At 35.9% G+C, this 9,301-nt stretch overlaps 1 long non-coding RNA gene across 9 annotated transcripts; it reads right to left on the bottom strand.

Annotated features, from left to right (window-relative positions):
• Positions 1-1,089: 1,089 nt before the first annotated feature.
• Positions 1,090-5,605, bottom strand: LOC130738021 (uncharacterized). 9 transcript variants are annotated; one of them, XR_009019103.1, is made up of 9 exons: positions 5,318-5,603; positions 5,132-5,174; positions 4,838-4,866; positions 4,213-4,337; positions 3,888-4,100; positions 3,153-3,287; positions 2,807-2,976; positions 2,030-2,175; positions 1,090-1,838 (listed from the first exon to the last, which is right to left on the bottom strand). It is a non-coding gene; the product is annotated as an uncharacterized LOC130738021 (long non-coding RNA). The 9 variants fall into 9 exon arrangements; XR_009019106.1 differs by having other exon boundaries at positions 3,888-3,996; positions 5,318-5,602; XR_009019105.1 differs by having other exon boundaries at positions 3,145-3,287; positions 3,888-4,337; positions 5,318-5,605.
• Positions 5,606-9,301: the final 3,696 nt, after the last annotated feature.

Raw genomic sequence — 9,301 nt, 5'->3', positions numbered from 1 at the left:
GAAAATTATTTTGCATTTTTGAAATTTAAGTTGAGATAAAGTCTAACTTATGTTTGTAACTACTCAATTTCTTTTTAAAACATAAAAGATGTTTTGTAACCACCTCAATTGAAGTGTGCACATAATTGTTTATTAAGTGGGTATATGATTGACATTTATTTTACTGTTTTACAAATTTAAGTTAATACTTAATAGATCTAATTTATCAATTTCCTCATGTTAATTTATCATTATAGTTTATAACAATTTCAAAATGTTTTGTAGTGTTTTATTAAAAAATTATTGGTTACATAATAATAGTTTTTAATTCATATCAGTTTGAGAATTTCATAAGGCATGATTTATTAGTTACAATTATTGAATATATTAATATTAATCTTTAAAATTAACGTTACAGGTTTTACCATTAAATTTTATATCAATGCCAAAAACAACTTTGCACTAACCCTTTCTTCTACAACTATTTACCTTACATGTGGTGTGTATATAAATTGCTCTTTAAAACTTTTGCACTTCCATTATTTAATTTGATTTTTTATCAAACAAATTAATATGAGATTAATATATATGAGCTAATAAAAGACATTAAATATAGTTTTCCGATTGAGAAAAAAAGACACTGAGTAAGTTTGCATATTTTTAATTTTTTTTCAAGTGAAACATTTACATTAAGAATAAACTTAAGAACTATTATTGTCATAATAATTAGTATAGTGGGTTAATTTTTTATAGTTTTAATTTAGAATTTTAAAAGGCACAAAAAGAATGTTTCTAACACTAACCGGATGAGACCTAGTCACTATCACATAAAGTTCAATGCGTCACCCTTAGAGCAAAAGCCAATGCTATCTCTCTCTCCTAAATTCAGCAACTGGCCGAATTATCAACCGCTCCCCAAGTATCATTCCATTGTTGTTCTCTTACAATTCATTATAACTTTTTCATCCTCAGTGTTCCTTTGCTATTTCCATTAGCAAAGGAACATCTTCAATGCCAATTTAAACAACACATTTAAGTAAAATCCCTAGAAAGATACTTCTCAAATAACATTCCCTTCTTTAAAGAGATGTTTATAGACGCAAGAAAATATAACATTTTAACATAGTGAATTCCATTGTTAGAAAATGCGTGCTAAAGCTAAACTACAAAGGTGAATCATAATCTTAGGCCAATATACAATTAGAAAGGAGCAAAAAACAAAGAAATCTAAATTAACTTTTGGAGCCTAGTCCTCATGAGTCATGACTTCGGTAGCCTAACAACACTCAATGGTGTAATTACATTATGATTCTCTACCTACTGTCTTAGCCATCATCTTTGATCCAAATTCTTTGGTATGTTTTCCAAAGCACCAATTCTTGAAGACTTGATCACAGCTCCCTCAGTGGCTGGCTCATGAGGGCTGCAAGAGAATTGCACTCCTAAATCAAGTGACTTAGGCCTTTGGATAACCTTAATGGGCAGTGCCATGCCTTGACAATTTTTCCATAACCCTTCTCCCTCCACATATACCATTCTAGCCATCAGATTTTAACCAAAACCTGTAGTGTTGAACTCAACAAAGCTTATGCGCTTCAATTATCCGTACTATCATCCTCTTGAGAATCAACAACAATAACCTGTACAGTTTCTAAATGAATTTCACTTGATACAATTGATCAGAGGTTGATTAGCATATGAATCTTTCTGTCCACTACTTTCTTGTCCTTCACTTTGACGCTGCCTCTGCTGGCTGAGAACTTTACTTTCTTGTTCTGGAAAGATTGACGTTCTTGCAATCTAAAATAACTCATTTTAGCATTTTTCTGTCCCAGCCTTCTCTCTCTGCTCACATAATCCTAATTCATATAATCAGTAAGTAGAAAGACCAACATCCTTATAAGCATTGTACTTGTGAATAGTCTTGGGAATGCATAGGATGAAAAATAAAACTTCAAAGAAGGCAAAAAAAAAAACATAACATGGAATGGGAGTGAAAGAGGAAAGAAATAACAAAGGTGAAAAAAGTAAAAAGACGGATGATTCATACCTTGGTGGGAGACAACAATGCAACAACTTGTACATTCAGTAAGAATTCTCATATACATTCTCATTTATCTTCTTCGTTACTCCTACTTTTTTCGTTCCTGAGAACATCTGCCTTTAGTTCGGATAAGATGATACACTTGAATCACACTGTTGAAAAATATAGCTGGTTGTGATATCAATTTAAGACTCCAAGATAAGATTCACCACCTTAATTTCCTACTCATTCTACCAAGCATGCAGAATTAGAGAATCCAAAACCTTGCAACAGTTAGCATTTAGATTTGAGACTTGATTCTTGGAATTGCGAAAATAAAAATAAACAGAAACATATTCAATCAAAACCAAGGAGCTACTATCATGTGCTTTTTTAATCTTTCATTCATTAGCTTTATCACTATGTTAAAATTTAGATGCATCATGCATATGCTTAATATGAATGTCAAAACCAAAATAAAAATCCAACAGCATGGCTATGTGATTCCTATTTTCTTCCCTCTAACTTGAAAATAAATAACCATTCTTGATAGTGATACAACTCATAAATTCAGGGTAGCATATTCCTCCATTCCACTCTCTACTAAGACCTTATTGTATGCTGTATAGTAACATTTTCTGAAAGCAAATTAACGAATTTAGGAATCATAGCAAAAAGCAAGTCAAGAGCATGTGCAAGCATAATGAGGAAAAAGGGGATAAAGTATAGGAGTTTCATTTACTCTAATTACATCACTGTTGAAAAATATGGTATGGATTGAAGACACCAAGATAAGATTCAAACCTTAATTGGCTACTTGATCATCCAAGCATGTAGAATCAAAGAGAATCCAAAACAATGCAACCGGGAACATCCAGGAGAAGCATTTATAGAATATTGAAGCAACAAAGGGATGAGATCAATTGCAGACATAATATCTGCAAAAAGAAAAGTTGTGGTTGCAGAAACAATATCTGCAAAGAAGAAAAGCTAGTGAGAAAAGAACAAACTTTATGATGCGATACCACAATCTCTGTCTGGGAGGGAAATTGACAATGTGGATCAAGTTCTATAATTAGTAAATGATGCTTCAAACTGAAATAAGATTATAAAAGATTTTAAAATAAAGTTAGCAGTAGGACTCTTTTACTCTGATTCTTAGCTCTCGGGTGTAGTTCCTCAATCGATGTGCCAATCAATCCAATGGCAGAAGTCAGAGCACACTCACATCTGCTTCAGGAAGCAAAGTTGTCTGATCATATACTTCATCTGTTTTAGGTTCAGCCTACACAACCAATAACATAGGTAATTAAACTGTGCACAGAAAATAGGTATTAGGCCGTGCATTAGTTTCGCTAACTTGAATGATTATAAACACTAAGATGCCAAAATACTGGTGTAGGTCACACAAAATTTTCTAATAAACACTAAGATGCCAAAATACCCACAAAGTAACAACTTAATAAATAAATAAAATGCCAAAATAGCAATAAAAATGTTGATGCAAATACCTATTAATGTAAGATACTTAAAAGGAATGCCACTTATTGGCAATTATTATAAAAAGTAATGTCGTTTGAAACCGCCTAAGCTATCAAAGGCTTCTTTGCTATATTAACTATCATAAAAACAATTCAATGAAAATAACTTGTAATTTGGCAAGATTGAAATCAGCCGTTATGGAAGAAATGAAACTGTAGAGTAATAATTCATGAAATAACAATTACTTAATTATATAGTGATTGTCATTTTATATAGACAATTTTCTTGAATAAGCATCAAAGTGAAGCATATAATGAGAATGAACTAAAATAATTCTACACCAATGAAACCAAGATGGAAATAAAAATCTTAAAAGACACAATAATGCAGATTGGGAGGTTACCTTATAGAAGAGAATAATTTCCCCACGCTCACTAAGCCCCTGCCCCTTCACCAGTTCTCTCGAATGAACATCAAGATGCAATGTAACACAACTTAGCCACAGACCCTAACTTTCTCATGTCCAAAATTATAAAAAAAAGAAAAAAACTAAAAACTCAAATAAAAAACTCAACTGTAAAAACACAAAATCATTCCAAGAGTGTTGGCCTGATTGCTAACCACATGACACAGGGGTATGCATATGTAAATAACACCTTGTTATCATTTATCAAATTTATATGGAACATTTACATGAAATTAATAATTCTGTTAGGAGTAGTGCTTACCTGGATCCCATACGCCCAGAATTCTGCAATAGCAAAGGGGGAACACACACATGTATATAGGAAATGCTCACATCTCTGCGCCTTGATTCTTTGGATGTTTCTTTGATATTTGAAGGCAGCATCCCCTGCAAAATTGAAATCTAAAGAGTGAGTCTTTCAGTTGAGATAATAATAATTCAAAGCAGCAAATTCAGCAACAAATAATTATAATTTAAAAACCATGATTCAATCTAAATTGAATGAAAGAAATGGAGAATAGAGGCATAAATAGACAGAGAGAAGAGAAAGGAGACGAAGAGGAAGAGAAACGGAATGAAACCTAGGAAACATGACCAAAATTCAGTGCCCATAATGAATCACACACAAACAAAGAAGAAAGAAGACGAAAAATTTATGTCTTCTTAAGAACATATCTTGTCTAGGTATAAACTAAAATCAGCGAAGAATGGTTAAGGATTGAGATGCTAACTTGGGCAATCAAGACAATCAGTAGAAATACTGAATTCATTCTAAGACAATCAATTAAGGCATAGTTTTTCATGAAATAAGAAACGATGTAAAATTTGGAAGCAGGAAATACTCAGGGAAGAAACGAATAACGATTAATGAAGATTAAAACCATTACCTTCTACTCAAAGCACGAACAAAATGGACCTGAAACAGTTTCATACCAAAGAAGATTAGAAACAATAAAAGAAAGAGGCACAGGGAGGAAGTATACAATGAATAGAAATTGGATGGACAGTAATGAAAGCCCTTTTCGTCAATCCCTTTATCTTTATGTTCTAATAAAGAAAAACGTGAATGAAGTCTTGATGAAAATTCCAGAACTTCGAAAGGAAGGCATAGAAGAAAATGGGCCGGAAGGAGAAGGTGGGGAAAAGAAAGTAGGGAGAAGAGAGGAGAAGAGTGTTCTTACTGGATTGAAGATTGAGGATCGCAGCCTGCGCCCTGCTGCAAATCTGACATCAAAAATGAAAACGTTAGGAATTCTGGAATACAAAAGTCCAAATTTGTAACAAAAACGTGAAAATTTCAGAAGGACGTGAGGAAGGCATAGAAGAAAATGGGTTGAAAGGAGAAGGGATGAGAAGATTGTTCTTACAGGATTGAAGATCAGAGCTCCCAGCCTCTGTGTGTTCCTCTCACCATACCCTGCAACCTCCGTGGTTTGAATCGCTTTGCAGAAGGATCCATCTCAGGTTGTGAAGGAGCTTGGCCTCAGGTCACCACGGGGCACCACCCCAGATCGTAGAGTTCAAATCTCTCTCATGTGAGCAACGGCGCTGCTAGGTTAAGGGGGAAGTAAAAGGTAGCGGAAGATATGAACGGACTGAGAAACCTGAAGCGTTGAAGAATGAGAAACCCATAAGAGCAAAATAGTGGAAGAAAAATGAGCAGCAAATCTGAAGCGTTGCAACAAAGATATGAACGGCCAAGATTCAATCGTAGGAGAATAATGTGCATCTTTACTAAAATACCCATGTTAAAAGTCAATTGGATGTGTAATAAATTGTTGAATGACTTTTTCGCCCCTAAGGCTGCAAAACTTTGCTTTTATATATATTATAGATTATAGATTATTGTTACTGTTATAATAAATAGAAAACATTGATATGAAAAATAATCAATCAAATATTAATAATTAAACATGTATTAAAAAATTAAAAATACTGATTTAATGTATATACAAAGATTTGAGTGAATTTAAGTCTTATAATTTAAAATATTTAATTTTTTTCATATTTAAATAATTAAAAAATTATAAGTAAAAAATTATGATAGATAAATACACAATTATCACTATTAAGAACATATAATTGAAAAAAAATTTAAAATATATTTACTAAAAAGATACAAAACCTAACATTAAACGACATTTAAATTGTAAATAACAAAAGTCACCCGTGCAGGGCACGGGTAATTCCGCTAGTTATAGATGAAATCTAGTGCTTTAGGCTTCTCTTCCACTCACTGCAACATATCTACAACTTACTTATAACATCAAGGTGATGCTACCATACAATCTTCCAAAACTTGACGTATATCTTCAAGGATCCATAACCTGCTACTTTGCCAAGGTATTCTTGATGATTTTCGTTGAACTATTTCTTTACCCATATTCTGCATCAATTCATGTAATGTTAGCTCACCACTTGAACTGATGTTTATGAGAGATTTACTAACCAATGCACTGATGTAATCTGTCACGCACTCTCTGTAATGAGCACGAAGTATATATTGAACCTCAACCAGTGGACACCCTTTGAAGCAACAAGCAATGTCAAGAAAAATGTATTTCTCCATAGCCACCAAACCATTTTTGCTTACTTCTAGTGCTGCTTGGATTGTTTCATCAGGAATCTCTTGCCAACTTCGTAAGTAATATTTCCATTCTAACACACTTAACTCACACAAGTGGGAACCTATCACTATCAAAGACAAGGGAAGGCCCGAAGCTAAAGTTACTGCATAATTTAGGCCCTCCTTACACTCTGAAGGAGCTATTTTGTTCTTGAAAACAGTCCAGGTCATTAAATCAAGTGCTTCTTCGTCATTTAACTCTCTCACTTCATCTATTTTTTCAATTCCTTGACTTACTAGAAAATGTTTGTTTCGACTGGTAGTGATAATTCTACTACCAGGACCGAACTAATTAGGAATTTCTGCCAAAGCCTGCAACTGCTCCAGTTCGTCAACATCCGAAAAATGTGTAAACCGAACACCTTCCTCATCTTCTCCAGGTATAAAATAAATAAATCTATCATGACGGTGGTGGCTTAATTTATGTTGGTTTAACTCCTTACTCACATTACGAAGAAAACACACAACTTCAAATTGGTCAGCTATCAAATTTTGAACTTCCCGAGCAAGTGTTGTTTTTCCTATTCCCACAATTCCATACCTACCATGTGGACTCCATCACCAGATTGATGATCTAAAAGCTTGATTACTTTCGGCACTCGGGACACCATTCCAACAAGGCTGTCCTGAACTCGTAAAGGGTTGACGTCGTATATAATCTTGGCCAAAACCTTTTCAACTATCTCGCCACAAGAAAACTCAGGATCTTCATCCCTGCACAGACCGAGAAGAGCATTAATTGTGTGAAGTCAAGTAATATCCGAGTAAGTTAAAATTTGGTAAACTAGTGTTTTTTTACCCGCGCGTTGCACAGGGAATATGTCTATTGTATTTGATACATCAATCAATCCGTTAATTATTAAAAATATATTAAACAACACATGAAATAAAAGAGTCTGAAATGCTAAACAAAGTGAACAAAAAGACTTCTCTTCTAAGTCTGATCGAGATCAACAATAACTCGTTCCACATTCTTCATGAACATGAAGACAATAACACAAACCATAGATATAATGAATCACCAATAAAGCAGACAATAAACACATATTAAGCATTGAAAAAATAGAATGTGATAGTAGCACAAATTAGGATTGTGAAAGACAAATCATAAAGTATGACATCATAAAGATAGGCCACCTAGAAATCATTTTGTATTAATAAATTATAAAGATAAAGAACTAAACCAACCACTCATATGTTCTCAATAACTTAACATTGTGTGTGGAGTTTGATACTGCCTCTTGATCATCTACAATAAGTACCTTCAGCCCTTTTCTAGATTTCACCCTTGAGAGAGCGACAGACAGTTGTCTATGAGTAAACACAGGCCTCAGAAGGTACAAACCCACATGAGAAAAAGATTGACCTTGTCTCTTGTTTATAGTCGTTGTGAAGCAAAAAGTTACCGGAAATTGCCTTTGAGAGAATTTGAAGGTAAGACCAGAGTCAGAAGGTGTTAAGCTTATTGGACTGGGCGAGCCCCTAGAGGGGCAACGCCCAGCGTGTAGCCCGCCCCGAGGCGGGGCCCTAGCCTTAAGATGGGCCTTGACCTCGGAGGCCCAATTGGCCCAATAGGTAGTACCCAAGCTCTATAAATAGGAGGTAGTTACCAATTGTAAGGGACTTTTGCTCATTTGATGAAATAACACATGAAATTCAGCATTCTCTCTCTCATTCTCATTCTCTCTCTAGCACAATTCTCCACTCTCTAGGTACTATCCCTATCTTCAATGTTCATTCCCAGAACATTTGGCGCCGTCTGTGGGGACTGTAAACTTTCTACTCCCATTCACGTGGATTGATTGTGCAGGAAGTTAACTCTGATTGCGATTAGGCAATTCTCTGGTTTTCTGATTTTGATTCTGTGACCGGTGTTCGTTTTCCGATCGGGTTTGCGTCATTCCTAGTTTGGATGGAGACTCGACGCAGGAGGCAGCATCATTCACCAGTGCGACAACGAATTTCGCCGCCTCGGCGGCCTCATCGAGTTGTCCTGGATTCTCCGATACGAACGGCGGGGGTACAACCGCTTTCTCCTCCTCCATCACCACCACCTCCTCTGTCGCCTTCACAGGTCGGATCTCTGGAGCGCTCACCAGAGAATTCACCTGCTCCGGAGCAACAACCGGCGGTGACACAGGAGCAATGGCGCCATATGATGCGCAACATTGGCAACATCCAGCAGCGGAATGAGCATCTACAAGCTCAGTTAGATTTCTATCGCCGCGGGCAACAGGATGATGGAAGCAGGGAGGCGGATTCTGTAGCCGAGTTCCGTCCATTCTCGGAGGACGTTGAGAGTGTGGCAATTCCGGATAATATGAAAACGTTAGTTCTGGATTCCTACAGTGGAGATTCTGATCCGAAGGATCATCTACTGTATTTCAACACTAAGATGGTGATAATTGCGGCATCGGATGCGGTGAAGTGCAGGATGTTTCCATCGACGTTCAAGTCAACGGCGATGGCATGGTTCACGACTTTGCCGCGCGGATCGATTTTGAATTTCAGAGACTTTTCATCCAAGTTTCTGGTACAATTCTCGGCGAATAAGAATCAGCCGGTAACAATCAATGACCTGTACAACATTCGCCAACAAGATGGAGAGTCACTGAAGGAATACATGGCACGGTACAGCGCTGCATCGGTTAAGGTAGAAGACGAAGAACCTCGAGCTTGTGCTCTAGCTTTCAAGAATGGTTTGTTACCGGGAGGGTTGAACAGC

This window comes from Lotus japonicus, chromosome 2, assembly GCF_012489685.1.
Source record: "Lotus japonicus ecotype B-129 chromosome 2, LjGifu_v1.2".
In the NCBI taxonomy this organism is placed as follows: Eukaryota; Viridiplantae; Streptophyta; class Magnoliopsida; order Fabales; family Fabaceae; genus Lotus; species Lotus japonicus.
Note: the sequence above shows the minus strand (reverse complement) of the source record. Positions and strands in the feature narration are given on the sequence as shown.